We start from the raw sequence: 27,920 nt of genomic DNA on the forward strand, positions 1-27,920 counted from the left end.
AGCCCCAAGTGCCTCAGCCTTTCCTCATATGATCTTCCTACCATGCCAGGCAACATCCTGGTAAACCTCCTCTGCACTTGTTCCAATGTCTCCACATCCTTCCTATAGTATGGCGACCAAAACTGCACACAATACTCCAGATGAGGCCGCGCCAGAGTCTTATACAACTGCAACATGACCTCAGGACTCCGGAACTCAATTCCTCTACCAATAAAGCCCAGTACACCATATGCCTTCTTCACAGCACTATTTACCTGGGTGGCAACTTTCAGAGATCTGTGTACATGGACACCAAGATCCCTCTGCTCATCCACACTACCAAGTAGCCTACCATTAGCCCAATAATCCATCTTCTTGTTACTCCTACCAAAGTGAATGACTTCACACTTAGCGACATTGAACTCCATTTGCCACCTTTCTGCCCAGCTCTGCAACTTATCTATATCCCGCTGTAACCTGCCACATCCTTCTTCGCTGTCCACAACTCCACCGACTTTCGTGTCATCCGCAAACTTGCTCACCCAATCTTCTAGCCCCTCCTCCAGGTCATTTATAAAAATGACAAACAGCAATGGTCCCAAAATAGATCCTTTTGGAACACCGCTAGTAACTGCACTCCAAGATGAACCTATACCATCAACTACTACCCTCTGTCTCCTTCCAGCCAGCCAATTCCTAATCCAAACCTCCAACTCACCCTCAATGCCATACCTCCATAGTTTTTGCATTAGCCTGCCATGGGGTACCTTATCGAACGCGTTGCTAAAATCCATATACACCACATCTACTGCTTTACCCTCGTCCACTTCCTTGGTCACCTTCTCAAAGAACTCAATAAGGTTTGTGAGGCATGACCTGCCCTTCACAAAACCATGCTGACTATCCTTGATCACATTATTCCTATCCAGATGTTCATAAATCCTATCCCTTACAATTCTCTCTAAGACTTTGCCCACAACAGAAGTGAGACTCATTGGCCTATAGTTACTAGGGCTATCCCTACTCTCCTTCTTGAACAAGGGGACCACATTCGCTATCCTCCAGTCTTCTGGCACTATTCCCGTAGACAATGACGACATAAAAATCAAGGCCAATGGCTCCGCTATCTCCTCCCTAGCTTCCAAGAGGATCCTAGGATAAATGCCATCAGGCCCAGGGGACTTATCTATTTTCATCCTTTCCAGTATTCCCCAGACCTCTTCCCTACATACCTCAAGGTCATCCATTCTAATCACTTGTGACTCAATATTCACATCAGCAACAGTGTCCTGTTCCTGAGAGAATACTGACGAAAAGTATTGATTTAGTGTCTCTCCAATCTCCTCCGCCTCCACGCACAACTTCCCACTACTATCCTTGACTGAGTAGTCAGGGGTCTTAGCCAGGGGTCTACCAATCACTTCCCTAGCTTCCCAGTGTTCTACGGTATACCTGATCAGGTCCTGGGGATTAATCCACCTTTATGTTTTTTAAGGCATCCAGCACCTCCTTGTTTGTAATATGGACATTTTTCAAGATGGCACCATCTATTTCCCCACATTCTGTATCTTCCATGCGGCTGTGGCTTCCTTGAATTTTCAAAAGGCTTTCGATAAGTCCTCACTTAAGAGTTTAGCATGTAAAATTAAAACAGATGGGATTTGGTTAATAAATGACATGGATAGAGAACTGATTGGCAGATAGAAAATAAAAGGTAGCAATATACAGTTCTTCTTTTCAAGTGGCAGGCAGGCAATACCAGGGCACCTCAAGGATTAGTGCTTAGACCCCTGCTGTTCAAAATTTATATTAATGATTTAGATGAGGAAACTGTATGTCGTATCTCCATGTTTTTAGGCAACACAAAGTTGGGAGGGTATGAGGATGATGGAGGAGGATGAAGAGATGCTTCAGTGTGATTTGGACAAGTTAAATAAGTGAGTAAATGCATGGCCAATGGTACAATGTGGACCATTGTAAGGGTATACACTATGGTAGCAAAAATGGGAAGATAGAGTATCCTAAGGGTTACTAGACCCAAAACATTAATTCTGTTTTCTTTCCATACATGCAGTCAGATCAGCTGAGCTTTTCCAGTGATATTTTTGTTTCTAATTTCCAGAAAAGGCATTAATCTGGATATTAAGAATGTGGGTATGGAATTCAGCAAAAGGGATTTGAGGAACTTGCACAGTTTGACATAGGAAATGAGAAGGTATTAGAGGCCCTGTTTGGCTTAAAAATAGAGAACTCCCCTGGCCCGGATGAATTGCATCACAGGCTGCTGTGGGAAGTGAGACAGGAAATCGCAGGGGGTCTGACAACAAATTTTTAATTCCTCTCAAGCCATAGGGGAAGTGCCAAAGAATTGAAGGATGGTTAATGTGGCTCTCCTTTTTAAGAGGAGTGAACCAGAAAATTACAGAACACCATGAGTCTCACATCAATGCTCGGGAAACTATTGGAGAAAATTCTGAAGGAGCAAATCAGTACCCATCTGAAAAGGCATGAGTGAATTAGTAATGATCAGCATGGCTTTGTCAGGGAGAGGTCATGCCTAACAAATTTGTTAGAATTTTTTGAAAATGTGATCAAGTGTGTGGATGAGAGAAGTTTAGTTGATGTAATATATGGATTTTAGTAACACTTTTGACAAGGTCCCACATGGGAAACTGATTGAGAAGGTGAAATAGAATTGAGGGGAACTTGGCGAGATGCATCAGAAACCGGTTAGTAATAAGACACAAGGATAGTACTAAAAGGCTGTTTGGGTGTCTGGAGGCCGGTGTCCAGTGATGCACCAAAAGAATCACCCTTAGATTAGATTAGATTACTTACAGTGTGGAAACAGGCCCTTCGGCCCAACAAGTCCACACCGACCCGCCGAAGCGCAACCCACCCATACCCCTACATACACCCCTTACCTAACACTACGGGCAATTTAGCATGGCCAATTCACCTGACCCACACATCTTTGGACTGTGGGAGGAAACCGGAGCACCCGGAGGAAACCCACGCAGACACGGGGAGAACGTGCAAACTCCACACAGTCAGTCGCCTGAGTCAGGAATTGAACCCGGGTCTCAGGCGCTGTGAGGCAGCAGTGCTAACCACTGTGCCACCGTGCCGCCCACTAATTGCTTGTTAAATACATAAATGATATAGATAAATATCTGGGGGGAATGTTAAGCAAATTTGCAGAAAACACCAAGAGTGTTAGGGTGGTTTGTCACAAAAAAGATGGTTATATGTTACAGGAAGATATAGATGGGTTGATCAGATGGGTAGACCAGAGGCAGGGAGTATTTAATCCTGACAAGTGTGAAGTAATGCACTTTGGATGAAGAAACAAGATGAGAGAGTATTTAATGAATGACAGGACACTGCATAACTTACGCGAACAGAGGAATCTTGGGTAATTATTCACAGATCCCTGAAGTTGGCAGGGCATGTAAATAGGATAGTTAAGAAGGCATATGGGACACTTGCTTTCATCTGTTGTGGCATAGAGTTTAAGAGAAAGTGAGGACTGCAGATGTTGGAGATCAGAGTTAAAAAGTGTAGCGCTGGAAAAGCACAGCAGGTCAGGCAGCATCCAAGAAGCAGGAAGCATAAGCTCTTCATCAGGAATGTTCTGGGATTGGGGGGGGGGGGTGGAACTGGGACCTAAGGAGGCTGACAGATAAATGAGAGGTGTGTGGGGCTGAGGAAGAGGTAGCTAGGAATGTGATAGGCAGATGAAGGTGGAAGGTGATGGTAATATGTCGGACCAGAGGGTGGAGCAGATACGTGGGAAAGAAAATGGACAGGTAGGACAGTTCAAGAGGGCAGTTGGAGGGTTGGATCTGTGATAAGGTGGAGGGAGTGAAGGTGAGGAAACTGGTGAAATCGACATGATTCTGTATGGTTGGAGGGTCCCTGGGCAGAAGATGAGGTGTTCTTCTCCAGTCATCGAGTGGCTAGGATTCAGTGGTGGAGGAGTACCAGATCTTGCATGTCCTTCGTGGAGTGGGAGGGGGAGTTGAAGTGTTTAGCTACAGGGCAGTGGGTAGTTTAGTGTGTGTGTCCCGGAGATGTTCTCTGAAAAGTTCCCCAAGTTGGTATCCTGTCTCTCTGATGTACAGGAGACTACATCGAGTGTAACTGAGTTTGGATGTGCAGGAAAATCTCTTTCAGATGTGGAAGGATTCTTTAGGACCTTGGATGGAGGTGCAGGGGGAGGTGTGGGCACAGGTTTGACACCTCTTGCAGTGGCAAGGGATGTGTTGGGAGTGGAGAGTGGGTTAGTGGGGAGGGCGTGGTAACACTAGAGGGGGTACAGAGGAAGTTCACCAGGATCTGGCCCAAGATGGAAAAACTTAACTGCAAGGAGAGACGAGATAGGCTTGGATTGTTTATTTCGTGCAGAGAAGACAGAGAAGGACATGATTGTGCTGAATAAGATTATGAGGGGTATGGACAGGATGAAGAGAGAATAGCCGTTCCCCTTAGTTGAGGTGCCACTCATGAGAGGGCATAGTTTTAGGGTAATAGGCACGAGGTTCAGAGGAGAGTTGGGGAAAAAAAGGTTTCACTCAGTGGGTGGTGAGAATTTGCAATGCACTGCTAGGGAAGGTAATGGAGGCTGGAAACCTTACAAAGTTAGAAAATATTGGGATGAGCACTTCAATTGTCAGAACGTTCAAGGATATATATGAATAGGAAGGGTTTGGAGAGCTATGGGCCACATGCTGGCAGGTGGAACTAGATTGGGTTGGGATATCTGGTCGGCATAGACGGATTGAACCAAAGGGTCTGTTTCCAGGCTGTACATCTCTGTGACTCTGTACCGATGGGACAGTCTCCACCTGAACCAATCTAGAACCAGTGTTCTAGCAAAAAGGATAAATAGGGTTGTCACTAGGGCTTTAAACTTGTGAGTCTGGGGGAAGGGAAAGGGAAAGCAATAGGGAGTGTGAAGTCAAGAAGAACGATAAGCAGCAGATTAGCATGTGTGCAGGGTTTAAGTTCAAGGCAGACCAGGAATGAAGCAAAATGGAAGGATAACTTAGGACATATTACAAGAGATGTTGGAAATTATGAGGATAAGAAAATTAGCACTAAAGCGCTTTACCTGAATGCTCGTAGTATTCATAATAAAGTAGATGAATTAACAGCACAAGTCTTTGTGAATGATTATGGTGTGGTAGCATCACAGAGAGGTGGCTGCAGGGGGTTGGCATTTAAACATTCAAGGATTTACAACTAATCGAAAAGACAGGGAGGTGGGCAGAGGGGGCGAGGTGGCCTTGTTAGTTAAGAATGAAATTAAATCTATGGCACTGAATGACATAGAGTCAGATAATGTGGAGTCTGTGTGGGTCGAGTTGAGGAATCACAAAGGCAAAAACACCATAATGGGAGTTATGTACAGACTTCCTAACAGTGGTCAGGACCAGGGGCGCTAGATGTACCGGGAAATAGATAGGGCATATCAGAAAGGCAAGGTCACGGTGATCACGGGGGACTTCAATATGCAGGTGGACTGAGTGAATAATGTTGCTTGTGGATCCAAAGAAAAGGAATTCATGGAACGCTTACAGGATGGCTTTTTGGAGCAGTTTGTGATGGAGCCCACAAGGGAGCAGGCTAGTCTGGACTTAGTGCTTTGAAATGAGCCAGACTTTATAAAAGACCTTAAAGTAAGGGAACACTTAGGAGGCAGTGATCATAATATAGTAGCGTTCAGTCTGCAGTTTGAAAGAGAGAGGGCAAAATTGGATGTAACGATATTACAGTTAAATAAAGGTAATTACAAGAGCATGAGAGAGGAACTGACGAAAAATGACTGGAAGCAGAACCTAGAGGGGAAGGCAGTACAGCAACAACAGGAGTTTCTGGCTGTAATTAAGGACACAGAACAGAGGTCCACCCCAAAAGAAAAGAAAGATTATCCAGGGGCGGGGCAGGGGTGAGCATTTAGATAGCCATGACTGACAAAGGAAGTCAGGAAATGTATCAAAGAGAGAGCCTATGAAGTGGCCAAGAGCACTGTGAAATCAGAAGATTGGGAAGACTACAAAAACAGAAAGAACATAACAAAGAGAGAAATAAGGAAGGAGAGGATAAAATATGAAGGTAAGCGAGTTAGTAATATTTGAAATGATAGTGAAAGTTTCTTTCTATACATAAGAAACAAAGGAGAGGCAAAAGTAGAAATTGGGCCATTCCAAACTGATGTAGGAAGGCTAGAGCTGGGAGTTAAGGAAATAGATGGAGAACTTAATAAATACTTTGTGTCAGTCTTCACAGTGGAAGGCATGAGTAGTATCCCAACAATTAAGGAGAGTGAGGGGGCAGAGTTAAGTATGGTAGCCATTACAGAAGAAAAAGTGCTAGAAAAGCTAAAAAGTTTAAAAACATAAATCTCCTGGCTTCGATGGGCTACATACTAGAGTGCTGAGGAAATGGTGGAGGCATTGTTGTGGTATTTCAAAAATCACTAGAGTCAGTGAAAGTCTCAGATGATTGGAAAAATCGCTGTTGTAACCCCCTTGGTCAAGAAAGGATTAAGACAAAAGATGGAAAATTATAGGTCTAACCTCAGTTGTTGGTAAAATTCTAGAATCCATCGTTAAGGTTGAAATTTCCAAATTCTTGGAAGTGCAGGGTCAGATTAAAACAAGTCAGCATAGATTTAGTAAGGGGAGGTCGTGCCTGACAAACCTGTTAGAATTCTTTGAAGAGGTAACAAGTAGGTTAGACCAGGGAAACCCAGTGGATTTGGTCTATCTAGACTTCCAAAAGGCCGTTGATAAGGTGCCACATGGGAGGCTGCTGAGCAAGGTAAGGGCCCATGGTGTTTGAGGTGAGCTACTGGTATGAATTGAGGATTGGCTGTCTGACAAGGCAGAGAGTTGGGATAAAAGATTCTTTTTTGGCATGACAGCCGGTGACAAGCGGTGTCCCGCAGGGTTCAGTGTTGGGGCCGCAGCTGTTCATATTATATATTAATGATCTGGATGAAGGGACTGGGGGCATTCTAGCAAAGTTTGTCGATGATACAAAGTTAGGTGGACAGGCAGGTAGTACTGAGGAAGTGGGGAGGCTGCAGAAAGATTCAGACAGTTTAGGAGACTGGTCCAGGAAATGGCTGATGAAATTTAATGTGAGCAAATGCAATGTCTTGCACTTTGGAAAAAAGAATACAGGCACGGACTACTTTCTAAATGGTGAGAAAATTCATAAAGCCGAAATACAAAGGGATCTGCAAGTGCTAGTTAATTTGCAGGTTGAGTCCGTGATTACGAAAGTGAATGTAATGTTGTCATTTATCTCAAGAGGGTTGGAATATAAAAGCAGTGATGTGTGTCTGAGACTTTATGAAGCTCTAGTTAGGCCCCATTTAGAATATTGAGTCCAAATTTGGGCCCCACACCTCAGGAAGGACATACTGGCACTGGAGCATGTCCAGCAGAGATTCACATGGATGATCTCTGGAATGGTAGGCCTAACATATGATGAACGGCTGAGAATCCTGGGATTCGTTAGAGTTTAGAAAGTTGAGGGGAGATCTAATAGAAACTTACAAGATAATGCATGGCTCAGAAAGGGTTGTTGCTGGGAATTTGTTTCCGTCAGGTGAGAATACTAGGACCCATGGGCACAGCCTTAGAATTAGAGGGGGTCAATTCATTGCCACAGAGCACGGTGGAGGCTGGGACGTTAAATGTCTTCAAGACAGAGATTGATAAATTCTCAATCCTCCAAGGAATTAAGGGCTACTGGGAGAATGTGGGTAAGTGGAGTTGAAAATCCCAAAAACCATGATGAAATGGCAGAATGGATTTGATGGGCCAAATGGCCTTACTTCCACTCCTATGTCTTATGGTCTTATCCTTCTAAACTCCATCAATTTCTCGAATGTTCCTCATACATTAAGCCTTTATTTGCTGGAAGCATTCTCGTGGACCTCTTCTGCTCCAGGTTCAGTAGATATTTCCTGAGGTATGAGGCCCAAACTTTCTCACATTACTCTAAATTTCTCACATTTCTCTTGTCAAGAAGAAGATGAAGGCTTATATTGGGATGAGACGTTAATGCTCAGTTAGAGAGTTTGAGAGTTACACGTTATTCAGGAAAGACCTAAAGAGAGAAGTAACAAGAATCAGGAGGGGACATGAGAAGTTGTTGGCAGATAGGATCAAGGAAAACCCGAAAGCATTCTATAGGTATATCAGGAATGAAAGAATGACTAGAACAAGATTAGGACCAGTCAGAGACAGTGGTGGGAAGTTGTGCGTGGACTCCAAGGAGATAAGAGAAGTGCTAAATGAATATTTTTCGTCAATATTCACACTGGAAAAAGACAATGTTATCGAGGAGAATACTGAGATACAGGATATTAGACTAGATGGCGTTAGCAATTTTAGAAAGTATGAAAACAGATAAGTCCCCTAGGCCAGATGGGATTTACCTAGGATTCTCTGGGAAGCCAGGGGCAGATTGCAGGGCGTTTCGCTTATGATCTTTATGTCATCATTGTCTACAGGAATAGTGCCAGAAGACTGGAGAATAGCAAATGTTGTCCCCTTGTTCAATTAGGGGAATAGAGACAACCCTGGTAATAATAGACCAGTGAGCCTTACTTTGGTGGTGGGTAAATTTTCGAAAGTATCATAAGAGATAGGATTTATAACCATCTAGAAAGGAACAATTTGATTAGGGATAGTCAACACGGCTTTGTGAATGGTAAGTTTTAGATTAGATTAGATTACTTACAGTGTGGAAACAGGCCCTTCGGCCCAACAAGTCCACGCCGACCCGCCACCCACCTATACCCCTACATTTACCCCTTACCTAACACTACGGGCAATTTAGCATGGCCAATTCACCTGACCCGCACATATTTGTGACTATGGGAGGAAACTGGAGCAAACCCACGCAGACACGGGGAGAACGTGCAAACTCCACACAGTCAGTCGCCTGAGTTGGGAATTGAACCTGGGTCTCAGGCGCTGTGAGGCAGCAGTGCTAACCACTGTGCCACCGTGCCGCCCACGGTGTATCTCACAAACCTTATTGAGTTTTTTGAGAAGGTGACCAAACAGGTGGATGAGGGTAAAGCAGTTGATGTGGTGTATGTGGATTTCAGTGAGGCATCTGATAAGGTTCCCCACAGTAGGCTGTTGCACAAAATACAGAGGCATGGGATTGAGGGTGATTTAGTGGTTTGGATCAGAAATTGACTAGCTAAAAGAACACTGAGGGTGGTAGTTGATAAGAAATCTTCATCCTGGAGTTTAATTACAATGATGTACCACAAGGATCTGTTTTGGGCCACTGCCGTTTGTCATTTTTATAAATGACCTGGATGAGGGCTTAGAAAAATGGGTTAGTAAATTTGTGGATGACACTAAGGCTGGTGAAGTTGTGGACAGTGCTGAAGGATGTTGAAGGTTATAGAAGGACATAGATAAGCTGCACACCTGGGCTGAGGGGTGGCAAATGGAGTTTAATGTGGAAAAGTGTGAGTTGATTCAGTTTGGATGGAGCAACAGGAATAAAGAGTACTGGGCTAATGGTAAGATTCTTGGCAGTGTTGATGAGCAGAGAGATCTCATTGACCATGAACATAGAATCCTGAAAGTTGCCACCCAGACTGATAGGATTGTTAAGTAAGCATATGGTGTGCTAGGTTTTATTGGTGAAGGGATTGAGTTTCGGAAAAACGAGGTCACGTACAGAACTCTTTGTGCAGCTGCACCTGGAATATTGTGTACAGTTCTGGTCACCGCATTATAGGAAGGATATGGAAGCTTTGGAAAGGATTCAGAGATGATTCACTAGGATGTTGCCCGGTATGGAGGAAAGGTCTTATGAGGAAAGGCCAAGGGACTTGAGGCTGTTTTCATTAGAGAGAAGAAGGTTGAGAGGTTGAATTGAATTTATTGTCAGGTGTACCAAGGCACAGTGAAAAGCTTTGTCTTGTGAGCAGTACAGGCAGATCACAGAGTTAAGTAACATGGATAGTAAATAATAGGTAAACAGCAGCAAAAACAAAACCACGGGTAAAGGCGAATGCTAAGAGTTTGTGAATCCATTCAGTATTCTAACAACAGTAGGGTAGAAACTGTTTTGAAACCGGCTGGTGCATGTGTTCAGGCTTCTGTACCTTCTCCCCAATCGTAGGTGTTGTAGAAAAACATTTCCAGGGTGGGATGGAACTTTAGGAATACTGGTGGCTTTTCTTTGACAGCAGGCCTGATGGATGGATTCTATAGATGGGAGGTTGGCCTGTGTGATTATCCAGACCAAGTTCACCACTCTCTGATCTTGTGTGGTACAGTTGCCATACCAGGTAGTGATACATCTAGACAGAATGCTCTCCATGGCGCAGCAATAAAAGTTGGTAAGGGTATTCGCCATCATGCCAAATTTCCTCAGCTGCCTGAGGAAGAAGAGACGTTGTTGGGCCTTTGTAACCACTGTGCCCACATGAAGGGTCCAAGAAAGCTTGTTGTTGATGACCACTCGCAGGAGCTTGACATACTCCACTCGTTCCACCTCTGTGCTTTAATGTATAGTGGGGGGGGGGGGGGCATGAGTAACATCCTGCCAAACATCAATCATGAGTTCCTTGGTTTTGCTGGCATTGAGAGCTGGGTTGTTCCCAGTGCACCATTTTTTCCAGGTCTTCCACCTCCCGTCTGTAGTCTGTTTCATCGCCATCTGAGATTCGGCCGACTATGGTGGTGTCATCAGTGAACTTGTAAATGGCATTAGTCTGGTATTTGGCGACGCAGTCATGGTATACAGTGAGTACAGTAGAGGGCCGTGTACACAACCCTGGAGGGCTCCAGTGTTGGGTGTTAGTGAGGATGAAATATTGTCCCCAATCTTCACTGATTGTGGCCTGTGGGTCAGGAAACTGAGGATCCAGTTGCAGACAGTGGGTCTTAGTCTGAGAACACTAAGTTTAGTAATTCAGTCTCGAGGGGATAATAGTGTTGAAGGGTGAATTGTGGTCAATGAGTAGGATTCTTATATAGCTGTTCTTGGTGTCAAGATGTTCTAGGGAGGAGTGAAGGGCAGGTGACATAGCATCTGATGTGGATCTGTTGGTCCGATAGGCAAATTGGAGTGGGTCAAGAATACTGAGGAGGCTGGAGTTGATTAATGCCATGACCAGCCTTTCAAAGCACTTCATGACCATCGAAGTTAGGGCCACTGGATGGTAGTCATTGAGACATGCTGCATGAGCCTTCTTAGACACAGGGATGATGTTGGCTCTCTTGAAACAGGCAGGGACAGTGGCCTGCTGCAGGGAGAGGTTGAAGATGCCAGAGAAGACATCTGCCAGTTGACCTGCACATGCTCTGAGTGAACGGCCTGATACTCCATCTAGTCCCATTGCTTCCCTTGGATTCACACAAAGGAAAACTGATCTGTCCTCTGATGCAGTGACTGTTGGGATAGGTTCGCCAGGACTTGTCAGAATAGGTGTTACCTCTCCTCCAAAATTCTGCTCAAAACGAGCATAGAAGGTATTGAGACAATCTGGGAGGGATGTGCCATCATCTTCTATCTTGCACTGTCTCTTTTTAGAACCTATGATGTCATTCAGTCCTTGCCACAGTCGCCAGGTGTCTATCTGGGTCTCTAGGTTAGATCGGTATTGGTCCTTGGCTGTCTTAATGGCTCTGCGAAAGTCATACTTGGATTCCTTATATTTGAGTGGATCTTGTGATCTGAAGGCCTCACACCTGGTTTTTCGCAGGTTCTGTCTGTCCTGATTCATCCAGGGTTTCCTGTTGGGGAACACCCGGATTTCTTCCTCGGTATGCAGTCCTCCACACACTTGCTGACAAAGTCTGTGATGGTGGTGGCGTACTCGTCCAAGGTACCTGCATACTCTCTGAACAAGACCCAATCAGCTGATTCCAGATAGCACCGGAGTTGATCCTCTGCCTCCTCCAACAGCACTGGACCTGTAACCACGAGGGGGTCTCCTGCTTGTGCTTTTGCCCTGTAAGCCGGGAGAAGAAACACGGTATTGTGGTCGGAGTTTCTGAAATAAGGGCAGGGGATGGAATGGTAGGCATCCTTCACAGTGGTGAAGTAGTGGTCTAAAATGTCTCGGCCCCATGTGGGACAGGTAATGTTCCGGTGGTACTTGGACCATACCTTCCTTAGATTAGCTTGATTGAAGTCGCCAGTCACAATAAACAAGGCCTCAGAGTGTTCCGAATCCACAGTGTTAGTCGTGGAGTACAGCACATCCAGAGCTTCCTCAACCTTTGCTTGTGGTGGTATGTACAGGGGCGGCATTTGATGGTGAGGAGTTCAAGGTTTGGGGACCAATGGCTGCCCAGGGTTGCAATGCCCATGCGTCACAAGTTGTTGATTAAAAAAGCAAACCCCTCCAACCCTTTGTCTTACCCGAGGACACTGTGAGGTCCATACGATGGACAGAAAAACTATCAGCCTGAAGTGCACAGTCAGAAATGGATGGTTTGAGCCAGGTTTCTGTGACTTAATTGAGATGTGTAAGATAATCAAAGGGTTAGGTAGGGTGGACAGTGATTCTTCTTCCTCAGATGGCAATGGGTGTGGAATGCCCTGCCTGCAACAGTAGTAGACTTGCCAACTTTAAGGGCATTTAAGTGGTCATTGGATAAACATATGGATGAAAATGGAATAGTGTAGGATAGATAGGCTTCAGATTAGTTCCACAGGTCGTTGCAACATCAAGAGTTTAAGGGCCTCTACTGTGCTGGAATGTGGTATGTTCTATGTAGTCTGACCAGAGCCTTATAAAGCCTCAGAAATAGATCCCTACTTTTATGTTATGGTCCTCTTGAGATGAATGACAACATTGTACTTGTCTTCCGAAGTACGACTCAATCTTCAAGTTTACTTTATAGGAACAGAATCAGGCCTTTTGGCACATCAATGCTGCTATACCATTTGATCATGGCTGATATGTTTCTCAACCCCATTTTTTTTTACACCACTCCACCAAACATTCTATTCTTCCTTCAATTGTATCCCATCTGCCATTTCTTTGCCTAATTGCCTAACCTGTCCAAGCTCTTCTGCAGCCTCCTCACTCAGCATTACCTGTCCCTCCACCTATCTTTGTGTCATCGGCCAAACTTAGCAACAATGCCCTCAGTTCCTTCGTCCAGATCATTGATGTATAACTTAAATACTAGTGGTCCCAACACAGATCCCTGCAGAACTCCACTAATCACCTATTACCATCCTGTGAAAGACTCCTTTGTCCCTACTATCTGCTTTCTGCCAGTCAGCCAATCCTCTATCCATGCCACTACCTTGCCCCAAACATCATATCTTATTTAGCAGCCTCCTGAGTAGTACCATGTCAAAGGCCTTCTGGAAATCCAAATAAATCATATACACTGGCTCTCCATTTGCTTGTACAGTAGAACCTCAATTATCCAAACTAGACAGGCGGGGAGTATTTTGTTTAGATAATTGAGCGCTCGGATAACTGATCTGATCGTAAATAAGCGGTAATTTGTGTGTGCCAGTTATCCAAACATTTCTCGCTATCTGACAATGCACACCATAATGCTATTTAACCAATAACTGACCTATCGTAAACAAGTAGCAATTTGAGTGCCAGTTATCAAACATTTCTTTGTTATCCGGTAATGTATGCCATCATGCGGTTTAATTGATATTTGAATGCTGAGTTGCCTGATGCCGTTTTTGCAGGACCTTGAGATCTAGTTCGGATTATCCAAAAATGAGGTAATTGATGTTCGGATAATCAAGGTTGTACTGTAATTTCTTTAAAGAGTTCTAACAGATTTATCAGGCTTGACCTCCCTTGACGAAGCCGTGCTGACTGATCCGATTTTACCATGCACCTTCAAGTCCTAAGCAATGTCATCCTTAATAGAATTAGAATCCCTACAATGGTAGCCCTTTAGCCCAACAAGTCCACACTGACCCTCTGAAGAGTAACCAACCCAAACCCATTCCCCAACCCCTACCCCTAGCCTATATTTACTCCTGACTAATGCACCTAACCTACACATCCCTGAACATGGCAATTTAGCATGGCTAATTCACTTAACCTGCACATCTTTGGATTGTGGGAGGAAACCCACACAGACATAGGGAGAATGTGCAAACTCCAGACAGACAGTCGCTAAGGCACGATATGATCCCAGGTCCCTGCGCTGAGAGGCAGCAGTGCTAACCATTGAGTCACCATGTCGCCCATAATAGTGGACTCTACAATTTTACCAATGTCAGGGTAATCAGCCTTTTATTTCTCATCTTCTGCATCTCTCCCTTTTTAAACAGGGATGTTAAATTAACCATTTTTCAGTCCTCTCGGACTCTCCATGACTCCAGAGATTCCTAAAGATCACACCAATGCCTCCACAATCTCCTCAGCTATCACCTTCAGCACTCTGGGGTATAGCTTGGATCCAGGTAATTTATCCATTTTCAGACCTTTCAGATTAGATTCCCTACAGTGTGGAAACAGGCCCTTTGGCCCAACAAGTCCACACTAACCCTCTAAAGAGTAACCCACCCAGTCCCATTTCCTTTTGACTAATGCACCTAACACTATGGGCAATTTAGCATGGCCAATTCACCTGACCAGCACATCTTTGGACAGTGGGAGGAAACCCACAGAGATGGGAAAAATGTGCAAACTCCACACAGACAGTTGCCCAAGGCTGGAATCGAACCTGAGACTCTGGTGCTGTGAGACAGCAGTGCTAGCCACTGAACCACTGTGTACCTTTGCCTTACTGATGACCACTACTCTCACCTCTGCCCCTGACTCTCTTGAAGTTCTGCTTTACATTAATATATTCCATCGTGAAAACTAATGCAAAGTACCTATTCATTTTCTCTACCATTTCTTTGTTCCCCATTATTACTTCTCTAACCTTATTTTCCAGCAGTCCAATGTCCACACTTCCCTCTCTTAACTTCTAGATAGGGCGGCACGGTGGCACAGTGGTTAGCACTGCTGCCTCACAGCACCTGAGACCCGGGTTCAATTCCCGACTCAGGTGACTGACTGTGTGGAGTTTGCACGTTCTCCCCGTGTCTGCGTGGGTTTCCTCTGGGTGCTCCGGTTTCCTCCCACAGTCCAAAGATGTGCGGGTCAGGTGAATTGGCCATGCTAAATTGCCCGTAGTGTTAGGTAGGGATAAATGTAGGGGTATGGGTGGGTTTCGCTTCGGCGGGTCGGTGTGGACTTGTTGGGCCAAAGGGCCTGTTTCCACACTGTAAGTCTAATCTAATCTAATATCTAAAAAAAACCCTTGCAATCTAATAGTATTAGCACAGCAGGTTAGGCAGCATCTCAGGAATAGAGAATTCGACGTTTCGAGCATAAGCCCTTCATCAGGGCTTATGCTCGAAACGTCGAATTCTCTATTCCTGAGATGCTGCCTAACCTGCTGTGCTTTGACCAGCAACACATTTGCAGCTGTGATCTCCAGCATCTGCAGACCTCATTTTTTAATCTAATAGTATTACACTAGCTTACCCTCATATTTCATCCCCTTCTCCCTTACTGCATTTTTATTTATCCTCTGCTGGTTTTTAAAGGTTTTCCAATCCAGTGGCTTCTCACTAGTCTTCACCACATCATATGCTTTTACTTTTGTTTTTGTCAGCCATAGTTGTCTCCTCTCTATAGTATATTTCTTCTTTGTTGAGATGAATTTCTGTTGTGCCTTTCAAATTACCCTCAGAAACTCCTGCCATTGCTATTCAACCATCTTATCTGGTAGATTTTCCATCCAATCAATTTTGGCCAGCTGCTCCCTCGTGTCTTTGTAGTTATCTTTACTCAATTTTAATACGGTTGCATCCAATTCCATTTTCCCTTTCAAACTGAAGGGTGAACGTTGGATTAGACATCCATTAGGGCTTCACTCTACACGTTCAAATGTTGGGTGGCATGGTGGGTCAGTGGTTAGCATGGCTGCTTCACAGTAACAGACAAACCAGGTTCAATTCCCTCCTTGGGTGGCTGTGTTAACTTTGCGTATTTTCCCTGTATCTGTGTGGGTCCCCACTGGGTGCTCTGGTTTCCTCCCACAATCCAAAGTGCAGGCTAGGTGGATTGGCTATGCATAATTGCTCATAATGTGCAGGTTAAGTGGGTTAGCCATGGAAAATGCAGGGTTAGGGGGACAGGGTCAGGGGAGGGTCTGGGTCAGATGCTCTTCAAAGGGTTGGTGCAGACTTGATAAGCTGAATAGCCTGCTTCTGTGCTGTACAAATTCTATGAACTTTTATATTATGGCCATTGCCCCCGAGGGGATTTCTCCACTTTAGGCTATTCAAATCTGTACCATGACTCATGGAATACAGGGAGAACTAGCCATTTGGATACACAACTGGCTCAAAGGTAGAAGACAGAGGGTGGTGGTGGATGGTTGCTTCTCAGACTGGAGATCTGTGACCAGTGGAGTGCCACAAGGATTGGTGCTGGGTCCTCTACTTCTTGTCATTTACATAAAGGATTTGAATGCGAGGATAAGAGGTACAATTAGTAAGTTTGCAGATGACACCAAAATTGGAGGTGTAGTGGACAGCGAAGAGGGCTACCTCAGATTACAACAGGATCTGGACCAGATGGGCCAATGGGCTGAGAAGTGGCAGATGGAGTTTAATTCAGATAAATGTGAGGTGCTGCATTTTGGGAAAGCAAATTTTAGCAGGACTTATACACTTAATGGTAAGGTCCCACATAGTGTTGCTGAACAAAGAGACCTCGGATTGCAGGTTCATAGTTCCTTGAAAGTGGAGTCGCAGGTAGATAGGATAGTGAAGGCGGCGTTTGGTTTGCTTTCCTTTATTGGTCAGAGTATTGAGTACAGGAGTTGGGAGGTCATGTTGCGGCTGTACAGGACATTGGTTAGGCCACTGTTGGAATATTGCATGCAATTCTGGTCTACTTCCTATCAGAAAGATGTTGTGAAACTTGAGAGGGTTCAGAAAAGATTTACAAGGATGTTGCCAAGGTTGGAGGATTTGAGCTATAGGGAGAGGCTGAACAGGCTGGTGCTGTTTTCCCTGGAGCGTCGGAGGCTGAGAGGTGACCTTATAGAGATTTACAAAATTATGAGGGGCATGGATAGGATAAATTGACAAAGCCTTTTGCCTGGGGTCGGGGAGTCCAGAACTAGAGAGCATAGGTTTAGGGTGAGAAAGGAAAGATATAAAAGAGACCTAAGGGGCAACTTTTTCACTCAGAGGGTGGTATGTATATGGAATGAGCTGCCAGAGGATGTGATGAAGGCTGGTACAATTGCAACATTTAAGAAGCATTTGGATGGGTATATGAATAGGAAGGGTTTGGAGGGATATGGGCTGGGTGCTGGCAGGTGGGACTAGATTGGGTTGGGATATCTGGTCAGCGTGGACAGGTTGGATGAATGGTCTGTTTCCGTGCTATAAATCTCTATGACTCTATGACTCATCACCAAATCCAAAATTGCCTGTTCCCCAGGGGGCTCTACCACAAACTGCTCCAAAAATCCATTTCATAGACATTCCACAAATTCCTCTTCTTGAGATCTGCTAATAACCTGATTTTCCAGACACCAATTGCCCATCAAGACTACACCAACAGATGACGTCCTTCTAAACTAAAAACTCTTCACTTCTACATGGTCCATACCTCTCTATTCTCTGCATATTTATGTTTCTGTCAAGATGCCTCATGAACATTGCTTTTGTATCCATCTCAACAACCTTTTCTGTCAGCGCATCCTTATGTATAAACACTTGCCTCACAGCTCCTCTAAATCTTTCCCCTTTTACCTTCAAGCTATGACTCCTAGAAAATGACATGAGCAATATCCCAAAAATTCAAGAGAATCAGGGGGCAGAGCTGAGAATGATGGTCATCACCCAGGAGAAGGTGTTAGAAAAACTGAATGGCCTGAAGGTGGATAAATTGCCTGGACCAGATGGACTACACCTCAGGGTTCTAAGGGAGATAGCTGAAGAGATAGTGGAGGCTTTTATAGTAATCCTTCATGAATCACTAGAATCAGAGAGGGTCCCAGAGGCCTGGGAAATCACAAATATGACACCCCTATTTAAAAAGGAAATAAGGCAAAAAATGGAAAAGTACAGACCAGTTAGCCTAACCTTGGTCGACGGTAAGAGCCTAGAATCCATTGTGAAGGATGAGATTCCTGAATACTTGGAAGTGTATGGTAAAATAGGGTAAAGTCAACATGGTTTCATCAAGGGGAAGTCATGCCCGACAAATCTGCTAGAATTCTTTGAGGAAGTAACGAGCAGGTTAGACCATGGAGAGCCAATGGATGTTATCTACATGGATTTCAAGCAGGCCTTTGACAAGGTACCACACAAGAGGCTACTGATTATGATAAGGGCCAATGCATCAGGGGAAAGGTACTAGCATGGACAGAATCTTGGCTGTCTGTCAGAAAGCAGAGAGTGGGAATAAAAGGGTCCTTCTCAGGATAGCAGCCAGTGACAAGTGGTGTTCTGTATTAGGGCCACAGCTTTTCACTTTATACACTAATGATCTAGATGAAGGAGCTGAGGGCATTCTGGCTAAGTTTGCAACGATATAAAGATAAGTAAAGGGACAAGTAGCATTGAAGAGGCGGAGAGGCTGCAGAAGGATTTGGATACGTTAGTGGGCAAAGAAATGGCAGATGGAGTACAACGTGAGAAAGTATGAGGTCATGCACTTTGGTAGTAAGAATGGAGGCATGGATTATTTTCTAAATGAGAAGAAAATTCAGAAGTCTAAAGTATAAAGAGACTTGGGAGATCTAGTCCAGGATTTTTGTCAGGGTAAACTTGCAGGTTGAGTCAATAGTTAGGAAAGCAAATGCAATGATGGCATTTATGTTGTGAGGACTTGAATATAAAAGGAGGGATGTATTTCTGAGGCTTTATAAGACCCAGGTCAGACCACATTTGGAGCATTGTATGCAGTTTTCGGCCCCATATCTCAGGAAGGATGTACTGGCCCTGGAGCATGTTCAGAGGAAGTTCACAAGAATGATCCCAGGAATGAAAAGCTTAACATATGAAGAATGTTTGAGGACTCTGGGTTTATACTCGATGGCTTTTAGAAGAATATGGGGGGATCTAATTGAAGGATAAGAATAATGAATGGCCTGGACAGAGTAGATGTTGGGGGATGTTTTCGTTGGTAAGAGAGACTAGGACCCAAGGGCATAGCCTTAAAGTAAAGGGAAGACCTTTTAAAATGGAGATAAGGAGACATTTCTTTTGCCAGATAGTGGTGAATCTATGGAATTCATTGCCAGAGAAGACTGTGGAGGTCAGGTCATTGAGTACATTTAAGATTAAAATAGATAGACTCTTGAGTTCAAGGGGATCAAGGGTTACGGGGAGAAAGTGGGAAAATGGAGTTGACAAGCTTATTAGCCATGATTGAATGGCAGTTCAATGGGCTGAATGACTTAATTTCTGCTCCTATGTCTCTTGGTTTACTTTCACCTGAGGACTACTCTTATTTCTATCCGTAAGTATATTAAAACTTACAGAATTACGGTCGCTAATCCCGAAATGCTCCCCAACTGAAACTTTGATCACCTGGCTGGGCGCATTTCCCAATACCAGTACTCAGTACCATATTCCAACTAAGGCCTCTTCCTTAGTTGGATTATTTACATATTGTTTCAGAATACAATCCTGGACATACCTAACAAATTCTCCCCCATCCAAGCCCCTGGTACAAAAGGAACCCCAGTTAATTTAGGAGAAGTTAAAATTACCCACCACAACAACCCTGTTGTTTTCATATTTTTCCATATTCTGTCCACTTAGCTGTTCCTCTATCACCTGCTGGCTGTTGGGAGAACTGTAGTACAATGCCATCAAAGTGATTCCACCTTTCCAATCCTGAGCTGTACCCATAATGCCTCGCTGGATGAGCCCTCCGAGGTATCCTCCCTTAGTACAGCTTTGACATTCTCCTTGATCAGTCACGCAACTCCCCCACCTCTTTTACATCCCTCTCTATCTCGTCCAAAACATCTGAATCCTGGAATGTTAAGCTGCCAGACTTGCCTGTCTCTCAACCTAGTCTCTGTCATAGCTACAACATTAGAGTTATACATGTTACTCCAAATGCTAAGTTCTTCTGCCTTACCTGTCATACTCCTCACATTAAAATAAAGGTATTTCAGTCAGTTCCGCCGTCTTCAGTAACCTCCACCTGTTTGTTCTTCCTCTTAGTCGAAAGGTGTGGCGCTGGAAAAGCACAGTAGGTCAGGCAGCATCTGAGGAGCAGGAGAGTCTCTCAACCTAGTCTCTGTCATAGCTACAACATCAGAGTTATATATGTTACTCTAAATTCTAAGTATATCTGCCTTACTTGTCATACTCCTCACATTAAAATAAAGGTATTTCAAACAGTTCCACCATCTTCAGTAACCTCCCCCCGTCTGTTCTTCCTCTTAGTTGAAAAGTGTGGCACTGGAGAAGCACAGCAGGTCAGGCAGTATCCGAGGAGCAGGAGAGTTGATGAAGGGCTCTCCTGCTTCTCGGATGCTGCCTGAACTGCCATGCTTCTCCAGCACCCCACTCGTTGACTCTGATCTCTCCCGCATCTGCAGTCCTCATTATCTCTTGTTCTTTCTCTTAGTCTCACTGGCCTCAGTCTCAGATTCCTCCTTGGTAATTTTACTTGTTGACCTACTGTTCAGGTTCTCACTCTCTTGCCACACTAGTTTAAACCTTCCCAAGTGGCGCTAGCAAACCTACCCGTCAGAATATTGTTGCCTCTGCAGTTTAGATGCAATCTGTCCTTCTTGTCCAGGTCTCAGCTGCCTTGGACATCTCAATGATCTGCATATCTGAAGCACTGCCACCTACAACAGCTCTTCAGCTACACATTTACCTGTACTATCTTTCTATTTCTCCTTACAGTAGCACATAACACAGGAAGTAATCTCTTTCTGCCGATGTCATTCATTTGTGTTGCATGGCACTATCACCGTGCTAGATGGGACAGACTTCAAAAAGATCTAGAACCCAAGATTGGGCATCCATGCCATGAGGCACCATGGGTCATCAACAGCAGAACTGTTCTCCATCACAATCTGCAACCTCATGGCCTGGCATATACCCCCATTTAACCATTAATATCAAGCCTGGTTCGATGGAGAGTATAGGGCAGCATGCCAGGAGTAGTACCAGACATACCTTGAAAATGAGAGTCAACCTGCTGAAGCCACCAAAGAGGACTATTCACGTGTCAAACAGCATAAGCAGTAAGTGATTGGCATAGCTAAGCGATCCCACAACCAACAGATCAGATCTAAGCTTTGCAGTCCAACCACATCCAGACATGAATGGTGGTGGATAATTTTAAAAATTCATTGGAGGATAAGGCTCCACAAATATGCCCATCCTCAATAATGGTATAGCTCAGTACATAAGTGCAAAAGATAAAACTGAAGCATTCGCAGCAATCTTCAGCCATAAGTGCCAAGAGGAAGATTCATCTTGGGCTCCTGTGGACCCCAGCATTTCAGATACCAGTTGTCAACCAATTCAGTTCACCCCACATGATATCAAGAAACAGTTGGAGACACTGGAAAGATTATGGGCCCTGACAACATTCTGGTGATAGTACTGACGACTTGTACTCCAGAATATGGACTAATACATGCGTGAGCTAAAAGGCGGTCACGAAACCTCATGGTGCAATGAAGGTAAAGGTGGTGGGGGCCAAACAAGATGGTATACCACCGTCCTTTGCAGTGGGCGCACCACTAGCCTGTCTCACCCACACTGTCAGGGAGATGGAGCACAAGCGCACGTGTTAGGACCCAAAAGATGGTGAACTATGCCTGGGCATAGAATCTGAGAAGTTACCTCTGGTGGAGGTCCTAGCAGTCCTGACATACAAATTGGTCATCCTTCCTTGGTATAGGAGCGAAAGACTAATCGAACCATCTGGTAGCTAATTCCCTCCGGAGTTTCCCTCAAGATAGCTGGTGCTCTCCTCCACACAGTATTACCCAGTGAATGATTAGAGGTCTTGGAGTCGAAAAGATCTCAACCTATTTGCAAACTTTAAATGGGTAAGAAGCCAGACTCGCTGGCTTGGAGGCAGGTGTGGAATGTGAGTGCCTGGTGGGCCACTTTTGGTAAGCAGACCTGATCCTGCAAGATGAACTGAATGTTGGGTAAAGGCGCCCAATCCCAATGCTCATCAGACTCCACAAAAGGTGCTGTTGATATCCATAGCAGGATGGGGGCCATGGAAGTTGGACTCTATGAAGGAATGTGTAACAACTGACCTGCCAAATCAACCAGCACTGAAAATGGATGGCACTAGAGCATCGGGCCCAAACCCAGCCATCGTTGGCAGACAGAGCCTGTGGAGGCTACGCTGTGACAAGTAGGAGGGCCTCTACGGTGAGGTGAGCACAGAAGCCCAGGGCCCAGATGGAACTGTCGCAGAAGCAGATCTTAGTGGTTGTAGCAAATATTCAATCTAGAACTTTGAAGACCAAAGTGGAGAAGGGATCCATGTGAATAGTAGTTGAACATGGGTCAGTCAATCCTAAGAGACAGGCGAGTGCCGTTCCGAAGGGCAATTGAAAGGGAGTCAGGTTCAGAACCCTGAATCTAGAGTGGCAGAGACTGGTACCTCACAGCTTCCAGCGCAGAAATGCAAATGATCCTGGAGAACCAGGACAAATCCAACCCAGCCAATTACCACCCCATCAATCTACTCTTGATCATCAATAAAGTGTCAAATGATATCCTCAATAGTGCTATCAAGCAACACTTTGCATCATTGTTAGCCATTAGTGAAGTCCAAGAAGACTGGAGGGTAGTGTATGTTGTACCATTATTCAAGTGATAATGCAAGGAAAACCAGGGAACTATAGACTAGTAAGCCAGTGGTAGGTAAGTTGCTTGAGAAGATTCTGAGGAGTAAGATGTACATGCATTTGGAAAGACAGGGTTTGATTAGAAGTAATCAGTATGGCTTTGTGAATGGGAGATCATGCCTCACAAATTTGTTCGAGTTCTTTGATGAAGTGAGCAGGAACATTGACGAGGGCAGGGTTGACGATCCTATATGAATCTCAGTAAGACCTTTCATAAGGTTACACATGGTAGGCTGCTGTGTAAGGTTATGTTGCATGGAATCCAGAGCAAGCTGGCAAATTGGATACAAAATTGGCTTGATGGTAGGAAGCAGAGGGTAATTGTGGAAGGATGCTTGTTGGACTGGAGGCCAGTGACCAGTGGTGTGCTCAGAGATCGGTGCTGCGCCGTTGCTGTTTGTAATCTATATCAATGATTTGGATGAGAATGCAGAAGGCATGATTAGTAAGTTTGCTGATGACACTAAAATAGGCAGTATCGTGGATGTGAGGAAGATCATCAGAAATTGCAGCAGGACCATGATCATTTGGGGGGGTGGGGCGAGAAAAGGCAAATGGAGTTTAATATAGATAAGGGTGAGATCCTCCATTTTGGAAAGTCAAATCAAGGCAGGAGTTTCATGGTGAATGGTAGGGCCTTAAGGAGTGTAGTGGAACAGAGGGACATTGGAGTTAGGTGCATGGTTCTCTGAAAGTGGAGTCACAGGTAGACAGGAGAATGAAGAAGGCTTTTGGCACACTGGCCTTCATCAGGTCATTGAGCATAGAAGTTGGGAAGTTATGTTGCAATTGTAGAGGACATTGATGAGGCTGGACTTGGAGTACTGTGTTCAGTTTTGGTCACCTTGCTATAGGAAGGATGTTATTAAACTGGAAAGAGTGTAGAAACAATTTACATTGATGTTGCCTGGACTCAATGGTCTGAGTTATAGGGAGAGGTTGGACAAGCTCAGACCTTTGTCTTTAGAGCTTAATAGACTGAGGGGCGCCCTTCTCAAGGTGTATAAGATCATGAGAGGGATAGAAACGGTGAATGCATTCAGTTTTTTTTCCAGGGTTGGGGAATCGAGGACTAGAGGGCATCAGTTTAAGGTTAGAGAGGAAAGAATAAAAGGAAACTTGAGGAGCAACTTTTCTATACAGAGGGTGGTATGCATACACCAGTAGAAGTGATTGAGGTGGGTACATTAACAACATTTAAAAGGCATTTGGACAAATATATGGATAGAAATTAATTAGAAGGATATGGGTCAAGTGCAGGGAAATGGGGTTAGCGTGGATGGACATTTTGGTCGGCATGGACCAGTTTAGGCCAAAAGACCCATCTCCATGCTGTAGGACTCTACGACTTGCTCAGTGACACCCAGTTTGGGTTTCTCCAGAGCCACCCACATCCTGGCCTCATTACAGCCTTGGTTCAAACACAGATGAAAGAGCTGAATTCCAGAGGTGAGGTGAGAGTTACAGCCCTTTACATCAAGGCTGCATTTGACCAGAGTGTGGTATCCAGTATCACTAGAAAAACTGGAATCAATGAGTATCAGGGGGCAAACAGTCTGCTGGTTGGAGTCATTTCTGGCACATAGGAAGATGGTCATGGTTGTTGGAGGTCAGTCATTTCAGTTCCAGGACCCAGAGTCATAGAGATGTTCAGCATGGAAACAGACCCTTCAGTCCAACTCAACCATTCCAACCAGATATCCTAAACTGATCTTGTCCCATTTGCTAGCATTTGGCACATATCCCACTAAACCTTTCCTATTCATACAATCATCCAGATGCATTTTAAATGTTGTAATTGTACCAGCCTCTACCACTTCCTCTGGCAGCTCATTCCATACATGTACCACCCTCTGCGTGAAAAAGTTGCCCCTTAGGTCTCTTTTAAATCTTTCCCCTCTCATCTTAAACCTGTGCTCGCTAGTTTTGGTCTCCCCTAGCCTTGGTTGCTCACCCTATCCATGCCCCTCATGATTTCATAAACTTCTACAAGGTCACTCCTCAGCCTCTGACGCTCGAGGGAAAGTAGCCCCAGCCTCTCCCTATAGCTCAAAACCTCTAACCCTGGCAACATCCTTTTAAACCTTTTCTGAAAAGCATCCTTCCTATAGTAGGGAGACCAGACTGAATGCAGTAATCCAAAAGTAGCCGAACCAATGTCCCAAACATCTCTTGAAGAGAAACAATGTCCAGGCTTGGAAACATAATGGAGACAGTGAGGTCTGTAGATGCTGGAGATCAGAGTTGAGAGTATGTTGATGGAAAAGCACAACAGCTTAGGCAGCATCCAATGAAGGGCTCCGGCCCAAAACGTCGATTTTCCTGCTCCTCGGATGCTGCCTGACCTGCTGTGCTTTTCCAGCGACACACTCTTAACTTGGAAACATAATGCCCTTCCTTCTTAATTGCTTGGTCAACATCCTGGAATTCTCCCCCTAATGGCATCATGGGTCAACCCACAGCAGGTGGACTGCAACAGTGCAAGAAGACAGCTCACCAGCACTTTCTCAATGGCCACTAAGAACAGGTAATAAAATGCCGGTCAGCCAGCTACGCTCACAAATGAATATTTTTTAAAACCAATATGGATCACAACTTCTGGTTACTCACTTTAAAATATCCTATGCCTGTTTAGAGACATCCCTAGCCTGGCACCAGGGATGCCATCCTGAAGACTCACTTGTGGCCGTAGACATGCATATCTGTGCTCCTGATTATAGACTTTCCATCACTACTATTTGCTTCCACTTCAGCTCTTCCCGCTGTATAACAGTTCCAGTCAGTGACACTGATCCGGCTGCTGCTGCTGCTTTCCCAGGAGAGGCCAACCCCCTAACAGTATACAAAATGTTATACTTGTTGAGAGGGGAATGGCTACAGGAGACTCCTGCACTGTCTGACAATGCTTATGCAAACTTCCTAGTGGTTATCCAACTCTTCTGTCTGTGTAGCACTCACTGATTGTGACCAGCTCACCAATCATGCTATCCATGACATTTTCAATCTTGTGGATGCTCCATCCACAGCTCTAGGTGCCTAATGTGGAAAATCAGGAGCTGCAGCTGAACGCGCTTATTGCATATGTACTTACCATAGAGACTGGAAGTGTCCTTGATTTCCCACATATTGCAGGAGGAGTATTCCATGGGGCTGAGTTCTCCTGCCATTGCAAACTTTATTGACTAAATCAACCTTATCAAATACAGACAATAATCCGGGGACTGATTATATAATCTAATCCACTAGTTACCAGACTCACTCACATTCTCTATTCCTAGCAGACTACAACCATAAAATAAAATATTTTATCTCTTTCCAGACACCACTCATTCAATCTGCAAACCTGCTTCTTCAGCAGCCAAGCTGATAGTCACTTTCCGAGTCATGACATCACCTCTGGAGCTCCACCCCTAAATTCAGCTCCAAGCTACGACTATTCACTCCGACATTTGCCCTCCTTCACTCTGTTGCTCAGGCTGACCTCAGATGTACTGATCAGTGGCAAGTGGAATTCAATTTGGATAAATGTGAAATTATGCCCTTGGGCAGGTCAAACAAGGCAAAGGAGGCTTTTCCAGCACCACAGTCTCGGCTCTAGTAAAGACAAGTGTCTCATATGCCCTCTACTAACAGTAGGACCCTTAGAAACATCAAGGATCAGAGGAATGTGATACCACTTGGTGTGCATTGGTGCCTTGAAATATTAGGACATGGAGATAAAGCATTGTCTTTACTAGAGTCGAGAATGTGGTGTTGGAAAAGCACAGCAGGTCAGACAGCATCCGAGGAGCAGGAAAATCAACGTTTTGGGCATTAGCCTTTCATCAACACCACACTATTCATTCTGATCTCCAGCATCTGCAGTCCTCACTTTCTCCTACTTGTTTTTATTAGCCAAGGATTTAGTTTATGGGCAGGAAGGTTGTGCTGGAAGTGTACAAAACATTTGTTTGGCCACAACTAGAGTATTGAATGCAGGTCTGGAATCCATGTTAAACAAGGAATGTGACAGCACTGGAATGTCAAGGCATCTGGTTCACTGATGTCCTTTAAGGGAGGAAATCTGTCATCCTTACCTGGTTTGGCCTACATGTGACTCCAGACACACAGCAATGTGGTTGACTTGCGAATGCCCTTTGGACAATTAGGGATGGGCAATAAATACCAACCAGGTCAATGATGTCCACATCCCATGAGTTAATAAAAGGAATCCCACGAGTGAGTAAATAAATATATGCCATATCTCATCACATTTCTCAGAGTACGAGCCGCTGAAGATTACCAGGCAGGTACAGGAAGCATTTACAAAGGCAAATGAAACGTTGGCCTTTATTGCAAGAAGATTTAAATACAGGGGTAAATATGTCTTACTAGAATTATGTAAAGCCTTGGTGAGACCCCACCTAGAGTATTGTGTGCATTATGATCTCCTCACCTAAGGAAGGATATACCTGACATACAGGGCGTTCTACAAAGGTTCGCAAGATTGATTCCTGGAATGGCAAGATTGTCTGATGAGGAAGAATTGAGGAGAGTGTGCCTGCATTCTCTACCGCTTACAGAAATGAGAGGTGATCTTATTGAAAATTCTTACAGGACCTGAGAAGCAGGAAGAATGTTACCGCTGCCTGGGGGTGTAGAACCAACGGAAACAGTCTCAAACTAAGAGATAGGCCATTTTGAACAGAGCCAAAAACAAATTTCTTCACTCAAGAGAGGTAAGTCTTTGTAATTCTCTTGCTTCGGGGGCTGTGGAGGCTCAATCATCGAGTATATTCAGGACAGAGATCAATAGATTTTGAGATATTAAAGATATCAAAGAACATTGGGAGAATTCACAAAAATAGCATCAGCCATGAACTAGAACAGCAGAATGGCCTGCTCCTCCTAAATCCTGTGATACAAATTCCTAAGAAGATTTCAGTTGGTGCCCTTGGAAATCAGAAGATTCAGAAACGTATTGTTATAGATTTGATAGTCAAAAATATGAGGCATATTTAGGGCTCCCAATTGTGCAAGGATTGT

General features: G+C 44.5%; 1 protein-coding gene across 1 annotated transcript in view; it reads right to left on the reverse strand.

Annotated features, from left to right (window-relative positions):
* The window catches only part of LOC132817298 (E3 ubiquitin-protein ligase MARCHF4-like), a 212,673-nt gene that overhangs the window by 127,970 nt on the left and 56,783 nt on the right, over positions 1 to 27,920 (reverse strand). The window lies entirely within an intron of this gene.

This window comes from Hemiscyllium ocellatum, chromosome 7 (assembly GCF_020745735.1).
Source record: "Hemiscyllium ocellatum isolate sHemOce1 chromosome 7, sHemOce1.pat.X.cur, whole genome shotgun sequence".
Classification (NCBI taxonomy): domain Eukaryota; kingdom Metazoa; phylum Chordata; class Chondrichthyes; order Orectolobiformes; family Hemiscylliidae; genus Hemiscyllium; species Hemiscyllium ocellatum.